The following is a 26,654-nucleotide window of genomic DNA, read 5'->3' on the forward strand; positions in this document are numbered from 1 at the left end:
GCGCTTTGACACTATTTCCACATTCACCCATTCACACACACCATGAATTGAATTGATTTACGTGGACCCCGACTTAAACAAGTTGAAAAACTTATTGGGGTGTGACCATTTAGTGGTCAATTGTACGAAATATGTACTGAACTGTGCAATCTACTAATAAAAGTTTCAATCAATCAAAAAAACACATTCACACACTGATGGTGGGATCTGCCACGCAAGGCCCTAACCACCATCAGGAGCAAGGGTGAAGTGTCTTGCTCAAGGACACAACGGACGTGACGAGGTTGGTAGAAGGTGGGGATCGAACCAGGAACCCTCAGGTTGCTGACACGGCCACTCTCCCAACTGCGCCACGCCGCCCCCAAGTGAAGCGAATTATATTTATATAGCGCTTTTCTCTAGTGACTCAAAGCGCTTTACATAGTGAAAGCCAATATCTAAGTTACATTTAAACCAGTGTGGGTGGCACTGGGAGCAGGCGGGCAAAGTGTCTTGCCCAAGGACACAACGGCAGGGACTAGGATGGCGGAAGCGGGGATCGAACCTGGAACCCTCAAGTTGCTGGCTATACCGCCCCACTAAAGTACCACTAAACTATTAATAAAGTATGACTAAACAAAAAAACATATCAAAGTTATATAAACAAAGCACTTAAACAACTTAACAAGTAATTAAGGATGGAATAAACAATAATGTACAACCAAAACATTTAAACTAAATTAAAAACACAGTAATATAATTAAAGAAAATATTTTTGCACTGATACATAATTATTAGAAACAAAACCCTAAAATCTGAATAAATCAATTGAAATAACTGAAATACTAATAAATCAAACCCTCAATTGTAAAATAAATGATCTATTCATTTATATCATGACTAATGGAGTTATTTACTGACTGCTAAAGCTGACCCTATTGTTACTATAACAATGTGCAAGGTTAATATAGTCCACTCTTTCGCAGCTTTCTTTTGTAATTCAAGTATTCATTACATGTATGTATTGTTACATTTGAAGCAAATGTAATGTTGATAATAAAGGTCATTATTATTATTTACTATCAATATTGTTATTTCTGTTGGTATATTTATTACTCCATTTGTAGTGTAATGTTTGTTGTCATTTCTGTGTTACTACTATCTACTTCTCTAACTGCTACTTCTTTATCATTTCTGATAACATGTTTGTTGATATTATATTTTCTGATGTAGTTCTGTTGTTGTTTTTGTTGTTGTCTCTCTCTGTCTTATAGCCCTCTTGTCCCCGCTGGGTTGCAATCATCAATTTCGGGTTCCAGGGCAATGATCTAAAGCCCCATTATGCTACTGTATATTTTCTTGCATCAGTGCAGATTTGAGCGTATTTTGAAATGTTTAGAGGCAAATATATAAGTGATCGTGAATTATTATTATTATTATTATTTTTTTTTTTAAATGGGATGGAATGTATTTATACAATCTTAAGAAAAATATTTCTTGAAGATTTAAACAAATCATCATAACCACGACCTCACTTCCTTCGGCACTAACAAGGATTTACAGAAGAAAAGATTGGAGGTATATCATGTCTTTACAACTTAGGGGTCCACAAATTAAACATTAATTTGTGAAAGACAATGTTAGCGGGATTGAGTATATGCTGTTGAGCCTACGAGAGATTTATTCAACTAGTTTATTAATACTATTAAGGATATTTTCTTGATGCTTACAAATAGTACCAAAGACGCTATAATGTGGTTGTGGAGGGGGGGGCGTGGCCTGCGGGCCTGCCGCGGAACGGGGTGTGCAAGGACCGGCCTCGAAGACAGCGACAGGGGAGTAGATGACCCAGGTGGGCCTTGTTATCTTATCACCTGTCGCCTTTATTAGCAGCAGCCGGGACGAGACACGGCAGTTGGAGTGGGAGCCAGAGAGAGAGAGAGACGGACTGAGGAAAAAGACAATTTGCTGGAAAGCAAAAGCCTAGCACGACTTATGAAAATAAAACAGTGTTGTACCCTGAAATCTGGGCTCTCGTGGCAGTGTGTGGTGGTCAGCAGAACCCACTTGAGGGCAACCTCTAAAGTTAAAAAGTACCAATGATTGTCACACACATGAGGTGTGGCGAAATGATTCTCTGCATTTGACCCATCACCCACAACAACTAAGCTTTCAGTTTCTGTTGTGAAAATCAACAATGAAAATATGTGGGATTGGACCACCGCAATATTTATTACGAGGACTTAACAGGATGTAGTTTATTTGCACAAGCAGGTCTTCGTAGTTATATTTAGGCATAGCAACCATAAAAGAACAAACTAGAGCAACCTATTGTCCTTTCCTTACGTATAGTTCTGCTCTCAAACACTACTAATACAGTAGAGCAGGGGTGCTCATTACGTCGATCGCGAGCTACCGGTCGATCTCGGAGGGTGTGTCAGTCGATCACCAGCCAGGCATTAAAAAAATAGTCCTAAAAATGAGCGATCATAAATCTTCACTATGACGTCACTTGATTGACATTCACGGCACCCGAGGGTCTTCTGAGATGACGCTGGCTGCTGCCAGCTCATTAAAATTACCGCCTGGAAGGGGAGAAACACTTTATTTCAACAGACTCTGGCGCCGTACCTGTCGTCAAAACTCCAAAGACCGACTGCACAGTTGCGCTAACAAAATAAGAGTCTCAGAAAGCTGGCGTGCACAAGCTAGCAAGCTACGGAGTTTGCCGACAATGTATTTCTTGTAAAGTGTATACAAAGGAGTACGGAAGCTGGACAAATAAGATGCCAAAAACCAACCACTTTCATGTGGTATTGGACAGAAAGGAGGACTTCTTTCTCCTCCATTGGAAAATGCGGATGTTATCATCACCACTGTCTGATTCCTATCAATGCAAGTCATCAGAATCAGGTAATACACCAACTTATATTCTTGTCTTCATGAAAGAAAGGAATCTATATGTGTTAAACATGCTTGTATTATCTTTAAACACCTTTAACTTGTTAACAATATTAACTATATGTGTTAAACATGCTTGTATTATCTTTAAACACCTTTAACTTATTAACAATATTAACTATATGTGTTAAACATGCTTGTATTATCTTTAAACACCTTTAACTTATTAACAATATTAACTATATGTGTTAAACATGCTTGTATTATCTTTAAACACCTTTAAGTTGCTAACAATATTAACTATATGTATTAAACATGATTGCATTATCATTAAACACCTTTAATTTATTAACAATATTAACTATATGTGTTAAACATGCTTGCATTATCATTAAACACCTTTAACTTGTTAACAAAAACATGTATTTCATAAATAAGTAAATATAAATTATATATATGAATGAGGTAGATCCCCACGACTTGATCAATTGAAAAGTAGCTCGCCTGCAGAAAAAGTGTGAGCACCCCTGCAGTAGAGAATAAACTCGATTGAATCACAGAAAGTTTCTCAGACAAATCAAATGTTCAAACAAACAAGTGTAAGCCACTGTGACACTATTGTTCTTTTTTTTTTTTTTTATAATTGTCTGCAATGATAATGTCAATGAGGTATTTTTAATCACTGCTATGTTGAAATTGTTACTAATATTGATACTTTTGTTGATAATATTCATTTTTGTTTCACTACTTTTAGATTGTTCTGTGTCGTGTTTGTGTGTCCTCTCATTCGCGCTGTTTATTGCTATTCTGGATGTTGCTGGGTCGGGTTTGGTTTTGGAATTGGATTGCATTGTTATGGTATTGTTGTGTATTGTTTTGTTGGATTGATTAATAAAAAATAAAAATAAAAAATAGCAAAGTGATCACTGCAGACACGAGCATGGTCCGATTGTACTCCACAATTGGATGCCTTTTATTTTTCCCCTGACTTTATTACCTTTATGCAGACCTTCTTTCGGGACTCTATGAAAGCTATCTGGAACACCTAAGAACAGAACAGCAATACGACATTTTCTGCTCAAACTCGACTCTCACTTCTTTTAAGGCGACACTCAAGCTGCTTCACCATCGTGCGAATTAAGCCGCCAAGAAGAAAAACGGATGTGACGTCATATGCAACCCAGCAATTTCCAGCAACTCCTGTTATTTTCCGACTGATGTACAGTACAGGCCAACAGTTTGGGCACAAACTTCAAGAGGTTCAAGACTGTTGAAAAAACATTTCAGGTGACTACCTGAAATTCTCTCCTCATGGAGAGAATGCCAGGAGTGTGCAAAGCAGTAATCAGAGCAAAGGGTGGCTATTTTGAAGAAACTAGAATATAAAACATGTTTTCACTTATTTCACCTTTTTTTGTTAAGTACATAACTCCACATGTGTTCATTCATAGTTTAGATGTGACAATCTACAATGTAAATAGTCATGAAAATAAAGAAAACGCATTGAAATGAGAAGGTGTGTCCAAACTTTTGGCCTGTACTGTATTTATTGTTTTAAAAATGCATTTAAAATGACGAATGTGCCGAGAAATCGGTAAAGGCAGATATCGCCCTGACCACCTGAGGGCACCACAGACTGTGGATGCTTTCAAAAAAGGCTTAAAAACCCTTCTTTTTAAAAAAGTATTTAAATTTTTTTTTTTAGATATATGCCTACTACGTAGTTCTAGTTATTAGGCTATTCTAGTTTTTATTTTTATTTATTTGTATTATCTTTTTTTTTTTAATATACTGTAGCACTCTGAGGTTGTTTACTCAATGTAAAGTGCTTTTTACAAATAAAATCTATTGTTATTATTATTATAGTTTAGTCCCCCGGCTGACAAGATATCAGCTAATTATGTGATGACTATGTATGAGCCACTCACCTTCATTATTGTAAATAAACTGCATTCATTTGTATCTTAAGTATCATTATTAAGTACCATTATCACTGGAGGACTAGGCTGAACATGTTAGAAAGCTAGCCAGGATCAGGCTAAGAAAGCCGCTAAGCTGATTAAAAAACCCACCAAGAAATAAGTGCTCAGTCAAAGTTTCAGGAGCGTAGTTGGAAGCAGGAAGTAAGCCGATAATAACAGGAAATTAATGAGTAGATTAATAAGAGTCTGGAGAGGATGATATCACAACAACTGTTGATGTGTCAGCATTGTCACAGTCAGTGCATGGATCGATCCATAAACTGGTGGTGCCGATACCAAGGGTAGTATCAGTCTACGGCGGATACTAGTTTTTATTTTCTCAAAAAACATTTATTGTTAATGTCTACAAATTCATCTGATAATTCCTCGGACACAAAATGCCTTTGAGTGCAAAAACCGAATGATTTAAACGAGTACCAGATAGTAGTCTTTACTGGTGTTTAGTTATTGTGTACTGTTACATGCAAATAATTGCCTGTAATGAAAGAGAATAAGAAACCAGTTTTAATATTGTTTTGATATCGTTAAACTGTCAATTGCACCCGGCATCGGCATTGGTATCGGCCATACTCACTCATGGATGATCGTGTCGGAATCGGCAGCATAAAAATAATACAAATTATGAAAATACTTCCAAAGTAATGTACAACGTAGACATATTCAGTGTTAATTTGAATGAACTAAACACTATTTATTTAATCAATATAATTAATTATTTAAGCATAATAAGACTGCGGCAAGCAAAAAAGGTTGCAAATGTAGAGATATGATATGAAAAATAATGTCCATTAATTTAAAAATAAATATTTTCATCCGCTTTTTTCATTTTTTTATTTTTTTTTTAAAGTTGGGGTGGTATAGCTCGGTTGGTAGATAACTTTGATATGTTTTTTTGTTTAGTCATACTTTATTAATAGTTTAGTGGTACTTTAGTGGGGCGGTATAGCCAGCAACTTGAGGGTTGCAGGTTCGATCCCCGCTTCCGCCATCCTAGTCATTGCCGTTGTGTCCTTGGGCAAGACCCTTTACCCACCTGCTCCCAGTGCCACCCACACTGGTTTAAATGTAACTTAGATATTGGGTTTCACTATGTAAAGCGCTTTGAGTAACTAGAGAAAAGCGCTATATAAATATAATTCACTTCACACTTCACCTAAGTTCAACAAGCCACAGAATCATGTCGCGTGTGAAGCTCATTCAGATAAAATACTTTATTAGAAAGCAACAACAAAGTCCACGTTTGCCGGGTGGAGGTAAGATAAGACTTGAGACACATGCAAGAAATAGCAGATTTTTATGATAATGATTTGAAACCACAACCTCCCTAGTGACATTCAATGTTTCACTGCTACAACCTGATAAAATTATTGAGGCATCAGATTGTAAAAAAATATTGTGCAACTCTATTTATTGACCTTTGATACAGTCGACCATGTCATTGGCCTATCTCTGCATGCTGTAAAGAGGTTTTCTAAGGACCTGTCCGGTAGAAATCCATGCATACAGTTTCCTGGGTCCTCCTCGTTTTTCCTCACTATTTTAAAGGGTGTACCTCAGGGTTCCACCTTGGGTCCGTTGTTGTTTTCCATTTATGTAAATAATCTCTGTGATAATGTGTTGGATTCTGTGCTCCATTTTTGTTCATCCCGCGCTTCAGTGCTTTTGATGTTGTTCAGTCCCAACTGACTCAGCTGAGTTTAGTGCTAAATGCGAAGAAATCTCAGGTGATTTTATTCTTAAATGGCAAAGGACTGCCATCGAACATTCCAAAACTATCAATTGCTCATAATGTCGAACTTGAAATAGTCACGACATAAGTACTTGGAGATTGTTATTGATGAGAACTTGTTTTTTTTAAACCACACAGAAAATCCTGTGGCTAAATTTGAAAAAAAAAAATTTTTGGGAGGTGGATTTGGTCAGTCCTTTGGCAGTAATTAGCAAATATTAGCATATTTACTGGCTAAATTTCAGTTAAATCCACTTACTGTAATTTTTTGTACATGACTCGCATGCTAAAATTTGTGATGTTGTTCAGTCCCAACTGACTCAGCTGAGTTTAGTGCTAAATGCGAAGAAATCTCAGGTGATGTTATTCTTAAATGGCAAAGGACTGCCATCGAACATTCCAAAACTATCAATTGCTCATAAGGTCGAACTTAAAATAGTCACGACATAAGTACTTGGAGATTGTTATTGATGAGAACTTGTTTTTTTAAACCACACAGAAAATCTTGTGGCTAAATTTGAAAAAAAAAATTTTTTGGGAGGGGGATTTGGTCAGTCCTTTGGCAGTAATTAGCAAATATTAGCATATTTACTGGCTAAACTCCAGTTAAATCCACTTACTGCACTTTTTGTACATGACTCGCATGCTAAAATTTGTGATGTTGTTCAGTCCCAACTGACTCAGCTGAGTTTAGTGCTAAATGCGGAGAAATCTCAGGTGATGTTATTCTTAAATGGCAAAGGACTGCCATCGAACATTCCAAAACTATCAATTGCTCATAAGGTCGAACTTGAAATGGTCACGACATAAGTACTTGGAGATTGTTATTGATGAGAACTTGTTTTTTTAAACCACACAGAAAATCCTGTGGCTAAATTTGAAAAAAAATATTTTTTGGGAGGTGGATTTGGTCAGTCCTTTGGCAGTAATTAGCAAATATTAGCATATTTACTGGCTAAATTTCAGTTAAATCCACTTACTGTAATTTTTTGTACATGACTCGCATGCTAAAATTTGTGATGTTGTTCAGTCCCAACTGACTCAGCTGAGTTTAGTGCTAAATGCGAAGAAATCTCAGGTGATGTTATTCTTAAATGGCAAAGGACTGCCATCGAACATTCCAAAACTATCAATTGCTCATAAGGTCGAACTTGAAATAGTCACGACATAAGTACTGGGAGATTGTTATTGATGAGAACTTGTTTTTTTAAACCACACAGAAAATCCTGTGGCTAAATTTGAAAAAAAAAATTTTTTGGGAGGGGGATTTGGTCAGTCCTTTGGCAGTAATTAGCAAATATTAGCATATTTACTGGCTAAATTTCAGTTAAATCCACTTACTGCACTTTTTGTACATGACTCGCATGCTAAAATTTGTGATGTTGTTCAGTCCCAACTGACTCAGCTGAGTTTAGTGCTAAATGCGAAGAAATCTCAGGTGATGTTATTCTTAAATGGCAAAGGACTGCCATCGAACATTCCAAAACTATCAATTGCTCATAAGGTCGAACTTGAAATAGTCACGACATAAGTACTTGGAGATTGTTATTGATGAGAACTTGTTTTTTTAAACCACACAGAAAATCCTGTGGCTAAATTTGAAAAAAAATATTTTTTGGGAGGTGGATTTGGTCAGTCCTTTGGCAGTAATTAGCAAATATTAGCATATTTACTGGCTAAATTTCAGTTAAATCCACTTACTGTAATTTTTTGTACATGACTCGCATGCTAAAATTTGTGATGTTGTTCAGTCCCAACTGACTCAGCTGAGTTTAGTGCTAAATGCGAAGAAATCTCAGGTGATGTTATTCTTAAATGGCAAAGGACTGCCATCGAACATTCCAAAACTATCAATTGCTCATAAGGTCGAACTTGAAATAGTCACGACATAAGTACTTGGAGATTGTTATTGATGAGAACTTGTTTTTTTAAACCACACAGAAAATCTTGTGGCTAAATTTGAAAAAAAAACATTTTTTTGGGAGGGGGATTTGGTCAGTCCTTTGGCAGTAATTAGCAAATATTAGCATATTTACTGGCTAAATTCCAGTTAAATCCACTTACTGTAATTTTTTGTATATGACTCGCATGCTAAAATTTGTGATGTTGTTCAGTCCCAACTGACTCAGCTGAGTTTAGTGCTAATTGTGGGGAAATCTCAGGTGATGTTATTCTTAAATGGCAAAGGACTGCCATCGAACATTCCAAAACTATCAATTGCTCATAAGGTCGAACTTGAAATAGTCACGACATAAGTACTGGGAGATTGTTATTGATGAGAACTTGTTTTTTTAAACCACACAGAAAATCCTGTGGCTAAATTTGAAAAAAAAAATTTTTTGGGAGGGGGATTTGGTCAGTCCTTTGGCAGTAATTAGCAAATATTAGCATATTTACTGGCTAAATTTCAGTTAAATCCACTTACTGCACTTTTTGTACATGACTCGCATGCTAAAATTTGTGATGTTGTTCAGTCCCAACTGACTCAGCTGAGTTTAGTGCTAAATGCGGAGAAATCTCAGGTGATGTTATTCTTAAATGTCAAAGGACTGCCATCGAACATTCCAAAACTATCAATTGCTCATAAGGTCGAACTTGAAATAGTCACGACATAAGTACTTGGAGATTGTTATTGATGAGAACTTGTTTTTTTAAACCACACAGAAAATCTTGTGGCTAAATTTGAAAAAAAAAATAAAAATTTGGGAGGGGGATTTGGTCAGTCCTTTGGCAGTAATTAGCAAATATTAGCATATTTACTGGCTAAATTTCAGTTAAATCCACTTACTGTAATTTTTTGTACATGACTAGCATGCTAAAATTTGTGATGTTGTTCAGTCCCAACTGACTCAGCTGAGTTTAGTGCTAAATGCGAAGAAATCTCAGGTGATGTTATTCTTAAATGGCAAAGGACTGCCATCGAACATTCCAAAACTATCAATTGCTCATAAGGTCGAACTTGAAATAGTCACGACATAAGTACTGGGAGATTGTTATTGATGAGAACTTGTTTTTTTAAACCACACAGAAAATCCTGTGGCTAAATTTGAAAAAAAATATTTTTTGGGAGGTGGATTTGGTCAGTCCTTTGGCAGTAATTAGCAAATATTAGCATATTTACTGGCTAAATTTCAGTTAAATCCACTTACTGTAATTTTTTGTACATGACTCGCATGCTAAAATTTGTGATGTTGTTCAGTCCCAACTGACTCAGCTGAGTTTAGTGCTAAATGCGAAGAAATCTCAGGTGATGTTATTCTTAAATGGCAAAGGACTGCCATCGAACATTCCAAAACTATCAATTGCTCATAAGGTCGAACTTGAAATGGTCACGACATAAGTACTTGGAGATTGTTATTGATGAGAACTTGTTTTTTTAAACCACACAGAAAATCTTGTGGCTAAATTTGAAAAAAAAAAATTTGGGGGAGGGGGATTTGGTCAGTCCTTTGGCAGTAATTAGCAAATATTAGCATATTTACTGGCTAAACTCCAGTTAAATCCACTTACTGTAATTTTTTGTACATGACTCGCATGCTAAAATTTGTGATGTTGTTCAGTCCCAACTGACTCAGCTGAGTTTAGTGCTAAATGCGGAGAAATCTCAGGTGATGTTATTCTTAAATGGCAAAGGACTGCCATCGAACATTCCAAAACTATCAATTGCTCATAATGTCAAACTTGAAATAGTCACGACATAAGTACTTGGAGATTGTTATTGATGAGAACTTGTTTTTTTTAAACCACACAGAAAATCCTGTGGCTAAATTTGAAAAAAAATATTTTTTGGGAGGGGGATTTGGTCAGTCCTTTGGCAGTAATTAGCAAATATTAGCATATTTACTGGCTAAACTCCAGTTAAATCCACTTACTGTAATTTTTTGTACATGACTCGCATGCTAAAATTTGTGATGTTGTTCAGTCCCAACTGACTCAGCTGAGTTTAGTGCTAAATGCGGAGAAATCTCAGGTGATGTTATTCTTAAATGGCAAAGGACTGCCATCGAACATTCCAAAACTATCGATTGCTCATAAGGTCGAACTTGAAATGGTCACGACATAAGTACTTGGAGATTGTTATTGATGAGAAGTTGGTTTTTTAAACCACACAGAAAATCCTGTGGCTAAATTTGAAAAAAAAAACATTTTTTGGGAGGGGGATTTGGTCAGTCCTTTGGCAGTAATTAGCAAATATTAGCATATTTACTGGCTAAATTTCAGTTAAATCCACTTACTGTAATTTTTTGTACATGACTCGCATGCTAAAATTTGTGATGTTGTTCAGTCCCAACTGACTCAGCTGAGTTTAGTGCTAAATGCGGAGAAATCTCAGGTGATGTTATTCTTAAATGGCAAAGGACTGCCATCGAACATTCCAAAACTATCAATTGCTCATAATGTCAAACTTGAAATAGTCACGACATAAGTACTTGGAGATTGTTATTGATGAGAACTTGTTTTTTTTAAACCACACAGAAAATCCTGTGGCTAAATTTGAAAAAAAATATTTTTTGGGAGGGGGATTTGGTCAGTCCTTTGGCAGTAATTAGCAAATATTAGCATATTTACTGGCTAAACTCCAGTTAAATCCACTTACTGTAATTTTTTGTACATGACTCGCATGCTAAAATTTGTGATGTTGTTCAGTCCCAACTGACTCAGCTGAGTTTAGTGCTAAATGCGAAGAAATCTCAGGTGATGTTATTCTTAAATGGCAAAGGACTGCCATCGAACATTCCAAAACTATCGATTGCTCATAAGGTCGAACTTGAAATAGTCACGACATAAGTACTTGGAGATTGTTATTGATGAGAACTTGTTTTTTTAAACCACACAGAAAATCTTGTGGCTAAATTTGAAAAAAACATTTTTTTGGGAGGGGGATTTGGTCAGTCCTTTGGCAGTAATTAGCAAATATTAGCATATTTACTGGCTAAATTTCAGTTAAATCCACTTACTGTAATTTTTTGTACATGACTCGCATGCTAAAATTTGTGATGTTGTTCAGTCCCAACTGACTCAGCTGAGTTTAGTGCTAAATGCGGAGAAATCTCAGGTGATGTTATTCTTAAATGGCAAAGGACTGCCATCGAACATTCCAAAACTATCGATTGCTCATAAGGTCGAACTTGAAATGGTCACGACATAAGTACTTGGAGATTGTTATTGATGAGAAGTTGGTTTTTTAAACCACACAGAAAATCCTGTGGCTAAATTTGAAAAAAAAAACATTTTTTGGGAGGGGGATTTGGTCAGTCCTTTGGCAGTAATTAGCAAATATTAGCATATTTACTGGCTAAATTTCAGTTAAATCCACTTACTGTAATTTTTTGTACATGACTCGCATGCTAAAATTTGTGATGTTGTTCAGTCCCAACTGACTCAGCTGAGTTTAGTGCTAAATGCGGAGAAATCTCAGGTGATGTTATTCTTAAATGGCAAAGGACTGCCATCGAACATTCCAAAACTATCAATTGCTCATAATGTCAAACTTGAAATAGTCACGACATAAGTACTTGGAGATTGTTATTGATGAGAACTTGTTTTTTTTAAACCACACAGAAAATCCTGTGGCTAAATTTGAAAAAAAATATTTTTTGGGAGGGGGATTTGGTCAGTCCTTTGGCAGTAATTAGCAAATATTAGCATATTTACTGGCTAAACTCCAGTTAAATCCACTTACTGTAATTTTTTGTACATGACTCGCATGCTAAAATTTGTGATGTTGTTCAGTCCCAACTGACTCAGCTGAGTTTAGTGCTAAATGCGAAGAAATCTCAGGTGATGTTATTCTTAAATGGCAAAGGACTGCCATCGAACATTCCAAAACTATCGATTGCTCATAAGGTCGAACTTGAAATAGTCACAACATAAGTACTTGGAGATTGTTATTGATGAGAACTTGTTTTTTTAAACCACACAGAAAATCTTGTGGCTAAATTTGAAAAAAACATTTTTTTGGGAGGGGGATTTGGTCAGTCCTTTGGCAGTAATTAGCAAATATTAGCATATTTACTGGCTAAATTTCAGTTAAATCCACTTACTGTAATTTTTTGTACATGACTCGCATGCTAAAATTTGTGATGTTGTTCAGTCCCAACTGACTCAGCTGAGTTTAGTGCTAAATGCGGAGAAATCTCAGGTGATGTTATTCTTAAATGGCAAAGGACTGCCATCGAACATTCCAAAACTATCAATTGCTCATAAGGTCGAACTTGAAATGGCCACGACATAAGTACTTGGAGATTGTTATTGATGAGAACTTGTTTTTTTAAACCACACAGAAAATCCTGTGGCTAAATTTGAAAAAAAATATTTTTTGGGAGGTGGATTTGGTCAGTCCTTTGGCAGTAATTAGCAAATATTAGCATATTTACTGGCTAAATTTCAGTTGAATCCACTTACTGTAATTTTTTGTACATGACTAGCATGCTAAAATTTGTGATGTTGTTCAGTCCCAACTGACTCAGCTGAGTTTAGTGCTAAATGCGAAGAAATCTCAGGTGATGTTATTCTTAAATGGCAAAGGACTGCCATCGAACATTCCAAAACTATCAATTGCTCATAAGGTCGAACTTGAAATGGTCACGACATAAGTACTTGGAGATTGTTATTGATGAGAACTTGTTTTTTTAAACCACACAGAAAATCTTGTGGCTAAATTTGAAAAAAATAAATTTTTGGGAGGTGGATTTGGTCAGTCCTTTGGCAGTAATTAGCAAATATTAGCATATTTACTGGCTAAACTCCAGTTAAATCCACTTACTGTAATTTTTTGTACATGACTCGCATGCTAAAATTTGTGATGTTGTTCAGTCCCAACTGACTCAGCTGAGTTTAGTGCTAAATGCGAAGAAATCTCAGGTGATGTTATTCTTAAATGGCAAAGGACTGCCATCGAACATTCCAAAACTATCAATTGCTCATAAGGTCGAACTTGAAATGGTCACGACATAAGTACTTGGAGATTGTTATTGATGAGAACTTGTTTTTTTAAACCACACAGAAAATCTTGTGGCTAAATTTGAAAAAAATAAATTTTTGGGAGGTGGATTTGGTCAGTCCTTTGGCAGTAATTAGCAAATATTAGCATATTTACTGGCTAAACTCCAGTTAAATCCACTTACTGTAATTTTTTGTACATGACTCGCATGCTAAAATTTGTGATGTTGTTCAGTCCCAACTGACTCAGCTGAGTTTAGTGCTAAATGCGAAGAAATCTCAGGTGATGTTATTCTTAAATGGCAAAGGACTGCCATCGAACATTCCAAAACTATCAATTGCTCATAAGGTCGAACTTGAAATGGTCACGACATAAGTACTTGGAGATTGTTATTGATGAGAACTTGTTTTTTTAAACCACACAGAAAATCCTGTGGCTAAATTTGAAAAAAAATATTTTTTGGGAGGGGGATTTGGTCAGTCCTTTGGCAGTAATTAGCTAATATTAGCATATTTACTGGCTAAACTCCAGTTAAATCCACTTACTGCACTTTTTGTACATGACTCGCATGCTAAAATTTGTGATGTTGTTCAGTCCCAACTGACTCAGCTGAGTTTAGTGCTAAATGCGGAGAAATCTCAGGTGATGTTATTCTTAAATGGCAAAGGACTGCCATCGAACATTCCAAAACTATCGATTGCTCATAAGGTCAAACTTGAAATGGTCACGACATAAGTACTTGGAGATTGTTATTGATGAGAACTTGTTTTTTTAAACCACACAGAAAATCCTGTGGCTAAATTTGAAAAAAAAAATTTTTTGGGAGGTGGATTTGGTCAGTCCTTTGGCAGTAATTAGCAAATATTAGCATATTTACTGGCTAAACTCCAGTTGAATCCACTTAATGTACTTTTTGTACATGACTCGCATGCTAAAATTTGTGATGTTGTTCAGTCCCAACTGACTCAGCTGAGTTTAGTGCTAAATGCGAAGAAATCTCCGGTGATGTTATTCTTAAATGGCAAAGGACTGCCATTGAACATTCCAAAACTATCAATTGCTCATAAGGTCGAACTTAAAATGGTCACGACATAAGTACTTGGAGATTGTTATTGATGAGAACTTGTTTTTTTAAACCACACAGAAAATCTTGTGGCTAAATTTGAAAAAAAAAAAAAAAATTTGGGAGGGGGATTTGGTCAGTCCTTTGGCAGTAATTAGCAAATATTAGCATATTTACTGGCTAAATTTAAGTTAAATCCACTTACTGTAATTTTTTGTACATGACTCGCATGCTAAAATTTGTGATGTTGTTCAGTCCCAACTGACTCAGCTGAGTTTAGTGCTAAATGCGAAGAAATCTCAGGTGATGTTATTCTTAAATGGCAAAGGACTGCCATCGAACATTCCAAAACTATCAATTGCTCATAATGTCGAACTTGAAATGGTCACGACATAAGTACTTGGAGATTGTTATTGATGAGAACTTGTTTTTTTAAACCACACAGAAAATCCTGTGGCTAAATTTGAAAAAAAAAAAATTGGGGGGAGGGGGATTTGGTCAGTCCTTTGGCAGTAATTAGCAAATATTAGCATATTTACTGGCTAAATTTCAGTTAAATCCACTTACTGTAATTTTTTGTACATGACTCGCATGCTAAAATTTGTGATGTTGTTCAGTCCCAACTGACTCAGCTGAGTTTAGTGCTAAATGCGAAGAAATCTCAGGTGATGTTATTCTTAAATGGCAAAGGACTGCCATCGAACATTCCAAAACTATCAATTGCTCATAAGGTCGAACTTGAAATAGTCACGACATAAGTACTTGGAGATTGTTATTGATGAGAACTTGTTTTTTTAAACCACACAGAAAATCTTGTGGCTAAATTTAAAAAAATATATTTTTTGGGAGGGGGATTTGGTCAGTCCTTTGGCAGTAATTAGCAAATATTAGCATATTTACTGGCTAAACTCCAGTTAAATCCACTTACTGTAATTTTTTGTACATGACTAGCATGCTAAAATTTGTGATGTTGTTCAGTCCCAACTGACTCAGCTGAGTTTAGTGCTAAATGCGGAGAAATCTCAGGTGATGTTATTCTTAAATGGCAAAGGACTGCCATCGAACATTCCAAAACTATCGATTGCTCATAAGGTCGAACTTGAAATGGTCACGACATAAGTACTTGGAGATTGTTATTGATGAGAACTTGTTTTTTTAAACCACACAGAAAATCCTGTGGCTAAATTTGAAAAAAAATATTTTTTGGGAGGGGGATTTGGTCAGTCTTTTGGCAGTAATTAGCAAATATTAGCATATTTACTGGCTAAACTCCAGTTAAATCCACTTACTGTAATTTTTTGTACATGACTCGCATGCTAAAATTTGTGATGTTGTTCAGTCCCAACTGACTCAGCTGAGTTTAGTGCTAAATGCGAAGAAATCTCAGGTGATGTTATTCTTAAATGGCAAAGGACTGCCATCGAACATTCCAAAACTATCGATTGCTCATAAGGTCGAACTTGAAATAGTCACGACATAAGTACTTGGAGATTGTTATTGATGAGAACTTGTTTTTTTAAACCACACAGAAAATCTTGTGGCTAAATTTAAAAAAATATATTTTTTGGGAGGGGGATTTGGTCAGTCCTTTGGCAGTAATTAGCAAATATTAGCATATTTACTGGCTAAACTCCAGTTAAATCCACTTACTGTACTTTTTGTACATGACTAGCATGCTAAAATTTGTGATGTTGTTCAGTCCCAACTGACTCAGCTGAGTTTAGTGCTAAATGCGGAGAAATCTCAGGTGATGTTATTCTTAAATGGCAAAGGACTGCCATCGAACATTCCAAAACTATCGATTGCTCATAAGGTCGAACTTGAAATGGTCACGACATAAGTACTTGGAGATTGTTATTGATGAGAACTTGTTTTTTTAAACCACACAGAAAATCCTGTGGCTAAATTTGAAAAAAAATATTTTTTGGGAGGGGGATTTGGTCAGTCTTTTGGCAGTAATTAGCAAATATTAGCATATTTACTGGCTAAACTCCAGTTAAATCCACTTACTGTAATTTTTTGTACATGACTCGCATGCTAAAATTTGTGATGTTGTTCAGTCCCAACTGACTCAGCTGAGTTTAGTGCTAAATGCGAAGAAATCTCAGGTGATGTTATTCTTAAATGGCAAAGGACTGCCATCGAACATTCCAAAACTATCAATTGCTCATAATGTCGAACTTGAAATAGTCACGACATAAGTACTTGGAGATTGTTATTGATGAGAACTTGTTTTTTTAAACCACACAGAAAATCCTGTGGCTAAATTTGAAAAAAAACATTTTTTGGGAGGGGGATTTGGTCAGTCCTTTGGCAGTAATTAGCAAATATTAGCATATTTACTGGCTAAACTCCAGTTGAATCCACTTAATGTACTTTTTGTACATGACTCGCATGCTAAAATTTGTGATGTTGTTCAGTCCCAACTGACTCAGCTGAGTTTAGTGCTAAATGCGAAGAAATCTCAGGTGATGTTATTCTTAAATGGCAAAGGACTGCCATCGAACATTCCAAAACTATCAATTGCTCATAAGGTCGAACTTGAAATGGTCACGACATAAGTACTTGGAGATTGTTATTGATGAGAACTTGTTTTTTTAAACCACACAGAAAATCTTGTGGCTAAATTTGAAAAAAAAAAAAAAAAATTTGGGAGGGGGATTTGGTCAGTCCTTTGGCAGTAATTAGCAAATATTAGCATATTTACTGGCTAAACTCCAGTTGAATCCACTTAATGTACTTTTTGTACATGACTCGCATGCTAAAATTTGTGATGTTGTTCAGTCCCAACTGACTCAGCTGAGTTTAGTGCTAAATGCGAAGAAATCTCAGGTGATGTTATTCTTAAATGGCAAAGGACTGCCATCGAACATTCCAAAACTATCAATTGCTCATAATGTCGAACTTAAAATGGTCACGACATAAGTACTTGGAGATTGTTATTGATGAGAACTTGTTTTTTTAAACCACACAGAAAATCTTGTGGCTAAATTAGAAAAAAAACATTTTTTGGGAGGAGGATTTGGTCAGTCCTTTGGCAGTAATTAGCAAATATTAGCATATTTACTGGCTAAATTTCAGTTAAATCCACTTACTGTAATTTTTTGTACATGACTCGCATGCTAAAATTTGTGATGTTGTTCAGTCCCAACTGACTCAGCTGAGTTTAGTGCTAAATGCGAAGAAATCTCAGGTGATGTTATTCTTAAATGGCAAAGGACTGCCATCGAACATTCCAAAACTATCAATTGCTCATAAGGTCGAACTTAAAATGGTCACGACATAAGTACTTGGAGATTGTTATTGATGAGAACTTGTTTTTTTAAACCACACAGAAAATCCTGTGGCTAAATTTGAAAAAAAATATTTTTTGGGAGGGGGATTTGGTCAGTCTTTTGGCAGTAATTAGCAAATATTAGCATATTTACTGGCTAAACTCCAGTTAAATCCACTTACTGTAATTTTTTGTACATGACTAGCATGCTAAAATTTGTGATGTTGTTCAGTCCCAACTGACTCAGCTGAGTTTAGTGCTAAATGCGAAGAAATCTCAGGTGATGTTATTCTTAAATGGCAAAGGACTGCCATCGAACATTCCAAAACTATCAATTGCTCATAAGGTCGAACTTAAAATGGTCACGACATAAGTACTTGGAGATTGTTATTGATGAGAACTTGTTTTTTTAAACCACACAGAAAATCTTGTGGCTAAATTTGAAAAAAAAACATTTTTTGGGAGGGGGATTTGGTCAGTCCTTTGGCAGTAATTAGCAAATATTAGCATATTTACTGGCTAAATTTCAGTTAAATCCACTTACTGTAATTTTTTGTACATGACTCGCATGCTAAAATTTGTGATGTTGTTCAGTCCCAACTGACTCAGCTGAGTTTAGTGCTAAATGCGAAGAAATCTCAGGTGATGTTATTCTTAAATGGCAAAGGACTGCCATCGAACATTCCAAAACTATCAATTGCTCATAATGTCGAACTTGAAATGGTCACGACATAAGTACTTGGAGATTGTTATTGATGAGAACTTGTTTTTTTAAACCACACAGAAAATCCTGTGGCTAAATTTGAAAAAAAATATTTTTTGGGAGGGGGATTTGGTCAGTCTTTTGGCAGTAATTAGCAAATATTAGCATATTTACTGGCTAAACTCCAGTTAAATCCACTTACTGTAATTTTTTGTACATGACTAGCATGCTAAAATTTGTGATGTTGTTCAGTCCCAACTGACTCAGCTGAGTTTAGTGCTAAATGCGAAGAAATCTCAGGTGATGTTATTCTTAAATGGCAAAGGACTGCCATCGAACATTCCAAAACTATCAATTGCTCATAAGGTCGAACTTAAAATGGTCACGACATAAGTACTTGGAGATTGTTATTGATGAGAACTTGTTTTTTTAAACCACACAGAAAATCTTGTGGCTAAATTTGAAAAAAAAACATTTTTTGGGAGGGGGATTTGGTCAGTCCTTTGGCAGTAATTAGCAAATATTAGCATATTTACTGGCTAAATTTCAGTTAAATCCACTTACTGTAATTTTTTGTACATGACTCGCATGCTAAAATTTGTGATGTTGTTCAGTCCCAACTGACTCAGCTGAGTTTAGTGCTAAATGCGAAGAAATCTCAGGTGATGTTATTCTTAAATGGCAAAGGACTGCCATCGAACATTCCAAAACTATCAATTGCTCATAATGTCGAACTTGAAATGGTCACGACATAAGTACTTGGAGATTGTTATTGATGAGAACTTGTTTTTTTAAACCACACAGAAAATCTTGTGGCTAAATTTGAAAAAAATAAATTTTTGGGAGGTGGATTTGGTCAGTCCTTTGGCAGTAATTAGCAAATATTAGCATATTTACTGGCTAAACTCCAGTTAAATCCACTTACTGTAATTTTTTGTACATGACTCGCATGCTAAAATTTGTGATGTTGTTCAGTCCCAACTGACTCAGCTGAGTTTAGTGCTAAATGCGAAGAAATCTCAGGTGATGTTATTCTTAAATGGCAAAGGACTGCCATCGAACATTCCAAAACTATCAATTGCTCATAAGGTCGAACTTGAAATAGTCACGACATAAGTACTTGGAGATTGTTATTGATGAGAACTTGTTTTTTTAACCCACACAGAAAATCCTGTGGCTAAATTTGAAAAAAAATATTTTTTGGGAGGGGGATTTGGTCAGTCCTTTGGCAGTAATTAGCAAATATTAGCATATTTACTGGTTAAAAATCAGTTAAATCCACTTACTGTAATTTTTTGTACATGACTAGCATGCTAAAATTTGTGATGTTGTTCAGTCCCAACTGACTCAGCTGAGTTTAGTGCTAAATGCGAAGAAATCTCCGGTGATGTTATTCTTAAATGGCAAAGGACTGCCATTGAACATTCCAAAACTATCAATTGCTCATAAGGTCGAACTTAAAATGGTCACGACATAAGTACTTGGAGATTGTTATTGATGAGAACTTGTTTTTTTAAACCACACAGAAAATCTTGTGGCTAAATTTGAAAAAAAAAAAAAAAATTTGGGAGGGGGATTTGGTCAGTCCTTTGGCAGTAATTAGCAAATATTAGCACATTTACTGGCTAAACTCCAGTTAAATCCACTTACTGCACTTTTTGTACATGACTAGCATGCTAAAATTTGTGATGTTGTTCAGTCCCGACTGACTCAGCTGAGACTGGTGTTAAATGCGGAGAAATCTCAGGTGATGTTATTCTTAAATGGCAAAGGACTGCCATCGAACATTCCAAAACTATCAATTGCTCATAATGTCGAACTTGAAATAGTCACGACATAAGTACTTGGAGATTGTTATTGATGAGAACTTGTTTTTTTAAACCACACAGAAAATCCTGTGGCTAAATTTGAAAAAAAAATATTTTTTGGGAGGGGGATTTGGTCAGTCCTTTGGCAGTAATTAGCAAATATTAGCATATTTACTGGCTAAATTTCAGTTAAATCCACTTACTGTAATTTTTTGTACATGACTCGCATGCTAAAATTTGTGATGTTGTTCAGTCCCAACTGACTCAGCTGAGTTTAGTGCTAAATGCGAAGAAATCTCAGGTGATGTTATTCTTAAATGGCAAAGGACTGCCATCGAACATTCCAAAACTATCAATTGCTCATAAGGTCGAACTTAAAATGGTCACGACATAAGTACTTGGAGATTGTTATTGATGAGAACTTGTTTTTTTAAACCACACAGAAAATCTTGTGGCTAAATTTGAAAAAAAACATTTTTTGGGAGGGGGATTTGGTCAGTCCTTTGGCAGTAATGAGCAAAAATTAGCATATTTACTGGCTAAACTCCAGTTAAATCCACTTACTGCACTTTTTGTACATGACTCGCATGCTAAAATTTGTGATGTTGTTCAGTCCCAACTGACTCAGCTGAGTTTAGTGCTAAATGCGAAGAAATCTCAGGTGATGTTATTCTTAAATGGCAAAGGACTGCCATCGAACATTCCAAAACAATCAATTGCTCATAATGTCGAACTTGAAATAGTCACGACATAAGTACTTGGAGATTGTTATTGATGAGAACTTGTTTTTTTAAACCACACAGAAAATCTTGTGGCTAAATTTGAAAAAAAAAATTTTTTGGGAGGGGGATTTGGTCAGTCCTTTGGCAGTAATTAGCAAATATTAGCATATTTACTGGCTAAATTTCAGTTAAATCCACTTACTGTAATTTTTTGTACATGACTCGCATGCTAAAATTTGTGATGTTGTTCAGTCCCAACTGGCTCAGCTGAGTTTAGTGCTAAATGCGGAGAAATCTCAGGTGATGTTATTCTTAAATGGCAAAGGACTGCCATCGAACATTCCAAAACTATCAATTGCTCATAATGTCGAACTTGAAATGGTCACGACATAAGTACTTGGAGATTGTTATTGATGAGAACTTGTTTTTTTAAACCACACAGAAAATCCTGTGGCTAAATTTGAAAAAAAAAATTTTTTGGGAGGTGGATTTGGTCAGTCCTTTGGCAGTAATTAGCAAATATTAGCATATTTACTGGCTAAATTTCAGTTAAATCCACTTACTGTAATTTTTTGTACATGACTAGCATGCTAAAATTTGTGATGTTGTTCAGTCCCAACTGACTCAGCTGAGTTTAGTGCTAAATGCGGAGAAATCTCAGGTGATGTTATTCTTAAATGGCAAAGGACTGCCATCGAACATTCCAAAACTATCAATTGCTCATAAGGTCGAACTTAAAATGGTCACGACATAAGTACTTGGAGATTGTTATTGATGAGAACTTGTTTTTTTAAACCACACAGAAAATCTTGTGGCTAAATTTGAAAAAAAACATTTTTTGGGAGGGGGATTTGGTCAGTCCTTTGGCAGTAATTAGCAAATATTAGCATATTTACTGGCTAAATTCCAGTTAAATCCACTTACTGTAATTTTTTGTACATGACTCGCATGCTAAAATTTGTGATGTTGTTCAGTCCCAACTGACTCAGCTGAGACTAGTGCTAAATGCGGAGAAATCTCAGGTGATGTTATTCTTAAATGGCAAAGGACTGCCATCGAACATTCCAAAACTATCAATTGCTCATAAGGTCGAACTTAAAATGGTCACGACATAAGTACTTGGAGATTGTTATTGATGAGAACTTGTTTTTTTAAACCACACAGAAAATCCTGTGGCTAAATTTGAAAAAAAATATTTTTTGGGAGGGGGATTTGGTCAGTCCTTTGGCAGTAATTAGCAAATATTAGCATATTTACTGGCTAAATTTCAGTTAAATCCACTTACTGTAATTTTTTGTACATGACTCGCATGCTAAAATTTGTGATGTTGTTCAGTCCCAACTGACTCAGCTGAGTTTAGTGCTAAATGCGGAGAAATCTCAGGTGATGTTATTCTTAAATGGCAAAGGACTGCCATTGAACATTCCAAAACTATCAATTGCTCATAATGTCAAACTTGAAATAGTCACGACATAAGTACTTGGAGATTGTTATTGATGAGAACTTGTTTTTTTTAAACCACACAGAAAATCCTGTGGCTAAATTTGAAAAAAAAATTTTTTTGGGAGGGGGATTTGGTCAGTCCTTTGGCAGTAATTAGCAAATATTAGCATATTTACTGGCTAAATTTCAGTTAAATCCACTTACTGTAATTTTTTGTACATGACTCGCATGCTAAAATGTGTGATGTTGTTCAGTCCCAACTGACTCAGCTGAGTTTAGTGCTAAATGCGGAGAAATCTCAGGTGATGTTATTCTTAAATGGCAAAGGACTGCCATCGAACATTCCAAAACTATCGATTGCTCATAAGGTCGAACTTGAAATGGTCACGACATAAGTACTGGGAGATTGTTATTGATGAGAACTTGTTTTTTTAAACCACACAGAAAATCTTGTGGCTAAATTTAAAAAAAAAAATTTTTGGGGAGGAGGATTTGGTCAGTCCTTTGGCAGTAATTAGCAATAATTAGCATATTTACTGGCTAAATTTCAGTTAAATCCACTTACTGTAATTTTTTGTACATGACTCGCATGCTAAAATTTGTGATGTTGTTCAGTCCCAACTGACTCAGCTGAGTTTAGTGCTAAATGCGGAGAAATCTCAGGTGATGTTATTCTTAAATGGCAAAGGACTGCCATCAAACATTCCAAAACTATCAATTGCTCATAAGGTCGAACTTGAAATGGCCACGACATAAGTACTTGGAGATTGTTATTGATGAGAACTTGTTTTTTTAAACCACACAGAAAATCCTGTGGCTAAATTTGAAAAAAAAAAATTTGGGGGAGGGGGATTTGGTCAGTCCTTTGGCAGTAATTAGCAAATATTAGCATATTTACTGGCTAAATTTCAGTTAAATCCACTTACTGTAATTTTTTGTACATGACTCGCATGCTAAAATTTGTGATGTTGTTCAGTCCCAACTGACTCAGCTGAGTTTAGTGCTAAATGCGAAGAAATCTCAGGTGATTTTATTCTTAAATGGCAAAGGACTGCCATCGAACATTCCAAAACTATCAATTGCTCATAATGTCGAACTTGAAATAGTCACGACATAAGTACTTGGAGATTGTTATTGATGAGAACTTGTTTTTTTTAAACCACACAGAAAATCTTGTGGCTAAATTTGAAAAAAAACATTTTTTGGGAGGGGGATTTGGTCAGTCCTTTGGCAGTAATTAGCAAATATTAGCATATTTACTGGCTAAATTTCAGTTAAATCCACTTACTGTAATTTTTTGTACATGACTCGCATGCTAAAATTTGTGATGTTGTTCAGTCCCAACTGACTCAGCTGAGTTTAGTGCTAAATGCGGAGAAATCTCAGGTGATGTTATTCTTAAATGGCAAAGGACTGCCATCGAACATTCCAAAACTATCAATTGCTCATAAGGTCGAACTTGAAATGGTCACGACATAAGTACTTGGAGATTGTTATTGATGAGAACTTGTTTTTTTAAACCACACAGAAAATCCTGTGGCTAAATTTGAAAAAAAAATATTTTTTGGGAGGTGGATTTGGTCAGTCCTTTGGCAGTAATTAGCAAATATTAGCATATTTACTGGCTAAATTTCAGTTAAATCCACTTACTGTAATTTTTTGTACATGACTCGCATGCTAAAATTTGTGATGTTGTTCAGTCCCAACTGACTCAGCTGAGTTTAGTGCTAAATGCGGAGAAATCTCAGGTGATGTTATTCTTAAATGGCAAAGGACTGCCATCAAACATTCCAAAACTATCAATTGCTCATAATGTCGAACTTGAAATGGTCACGACATAAGTACTTGGAGATTGTTATTGATGAGAACTTGTTTTTTTAAACCACACAGAAAATCCTGTGGCTAAATTTGAAAAAAAAAAAAAAAAATTGGGAGGGGGATTTGGTCAGTCCTTTGGCAGTAATTAGCAAATATTAGCATATTTACTGGCTAAATTTAAGTTAAATCCACTTACTGTAATTTTTTGTACATGACTAGCATGCTAAAATTTGTGATGTTGTTCAGTCCCAACTGACTCAGCTGAGTTTAGTGTTAAATGCGGAGAAATCTCAGGTGATGTTATTCTTAAATGGCAAAGGACTGCCATCGAACATTCCAAAACTATCAATTGCTCATAAGGTCGAACTTGAAATGGTCACGACATAAGTACTTGGAGATTGTTATTGATGAGAACTTGTTTTTTTAAACCACACAGAAAATCCTGTGGCTAAATTTGAAAAAAAAAAAATTGGGGGGAGGGGGATTTGGTCAGTCCTTTGGCAGTAATTAGCAAATATTAGCATATTTACTGGCTAAATTTCAGTTAAATCCACTTACTGTAATTTTTTGTACATGACTCGCATGCTAAAATTTGTGATGTTGTTCAGTCCCAACTGACTCAGCTGAGTTTAGTGCTAAATGCGGAGAAATCTCAGGTGATGTTATTCTTAAATGGCAAAGGACTGCCATCGAACATTCCAAAACTATCAATTGCTCATAAGGTCGAACTTGAAATGGTCACGACATAAGTACTTGGAGATTGTTATTGATGAGAACTTGTTTTTTTAAACCACACAGAAAATCTTGTGGCTAAATTTGAAAAAAAAACATTTTTTGGGAGGGGGATTTGGTCAGTCCTTTGGCAGTAATTAGCAAATATTAGCATATTTACTGGCTAAACTCCAGTTAAATCCACTTACTGTACTTTTTGTACATGACTAGCATGCTAAAATTTGTGATGTTGTTCAGTCCCAACTGACTCAGCTGAGTTTAGTGCTAAATGCGAAGAAATCTCAGGTGATGTTATTCTTAAATGGCAAAGGACTGCCATCGAACATTCCAAAACTATCAATTGCTCATAAGGTCGAACTTAAAATGGTCACGACATAAGTACTTGGAGATTGTTATTGATGAGAACTTGTTTTTTTAAACCACACAGAAAATCTTGTGGCTAAATTTGAAAAAAAAACATTTTTTGGGAGGGGGATTTGGTCAGTCCTTTGGCAGTAATTAGCAAATATTAGCATATTTACTGGCTAAATTTCAGTTAAATCCACTTACTGTAATTTTTTGTACATGACTCGCATGCTAAAATTTGTGATGTTGTTCAGTCCCAACTGACTCAGCTGAGTTTAGTGCTAAATGCGAAGAAATCTCAGGTGATGTTATTCTTAAATGGCAAAGGACTGCCATCGAACATTCCAAAACTATCAATTGCTCATAATGTCGAACTTGAAATGGTCACGACATAAGTACTTGGAGATTGTTATTGATGAGAACTTGTTTTTTTAAACCACACAGAAAATCTTGTGGCTAAATTTGAAAAAAATAAATTTTTGGGAGGTGGATTTGGTCAGTCCTTTGGCAGTAATTAGCAAATATTAGCATATTTACTGGCTAAACTCCAGTTAAATCCACTTACTGTAATTTTTTGTACATGACTCGCATGCTAAAATTTGTGATGTTGTTCAGTCCCAACTGACTCAGCTGAGTTTAGTGCTAAATGCGAAGAAATCTCAGGTGATGTTATTCTTAAATGGCAAAGGACTGCCATCGAACATTCCAAAACTATCAATTGCTCATAAGGTCGAACTTAAAATGGTCACGACATAAGTACTTGGAGATTGTTATTGATGAGAACTTGTTTTTTTAAACCACACAGAAAATCTTGTGGCTAAATTTGAAAAAAAAACATTTTTTGGGAGGGGGATTTGGTCAGTCCTTTGGCAGTAATTAGCAAATATTAGCATATTTACTGGCTAAACTCCAGTTAAATCCACTTACTGTACTTTTTGTACATGACTAGCATGCTAAAATTTGTGATGTTGTTCAGTCCCAACTGACTCAGCTGAGTTTAGTGCTAAATGCGAAGAAATCTCAGGTGATGTTATTCTTAAATGGCAAAGGACTGCCATCGAACATTCCAAAACTATCAATTGCTCATAAGGTCGAACTTAAAATGGTCACGACATAAGTACTTGGAGATTGTTATTGATGAGAACTTGTTTTTTTAAACCACACAGAAAATCTTGTGGCTAAATTTGAAAAAAAAACATTTTTTGGGAGGGG

The 26,654-nt window shown here is 35.6% G+C and overlaps 2 protein-coding genes across 2 annotated transcripts in view; one reads left to right on the top strand and one right to left on the bottom strand.

Annotated features, from left to right (window-relative positions):
* il2 (interleukin 2) overlaps nt 1–26,654 on the top strand; it is a 136,010-nt gene that overhangs the window by 64,038 nt on the left and 45,318 nt on the right. The gene's annotated exons all lie outside the window — the stretch shown is intronic.
* inpp4b (inositol polyphosphate-4-phosphatase type II B) overlaps nt 1–26,654 on the bottom strand; it is a 621,310-nt gene that overhangs the window by 784 nt on the left and 593,872 nt on the right. The gene's annotated exons all lie outside the window — the stretch shown is intronic.

Source organism: Nerophis lumbriciformis, linkage group LG27, assembly GCF_033978685.3.
Source record: "Nerophis lumbriciformis linkage group LG27, RoL_Nlum_v2.1, whole genome shotgun sequence".
NCBI classification, from domain to species: Eukaryota; Metazoa; Chordata; class Actinopteri; order Syngnathiformes; family Syngnathidae; genus Nerophis; species Nerophis lumbriciformis.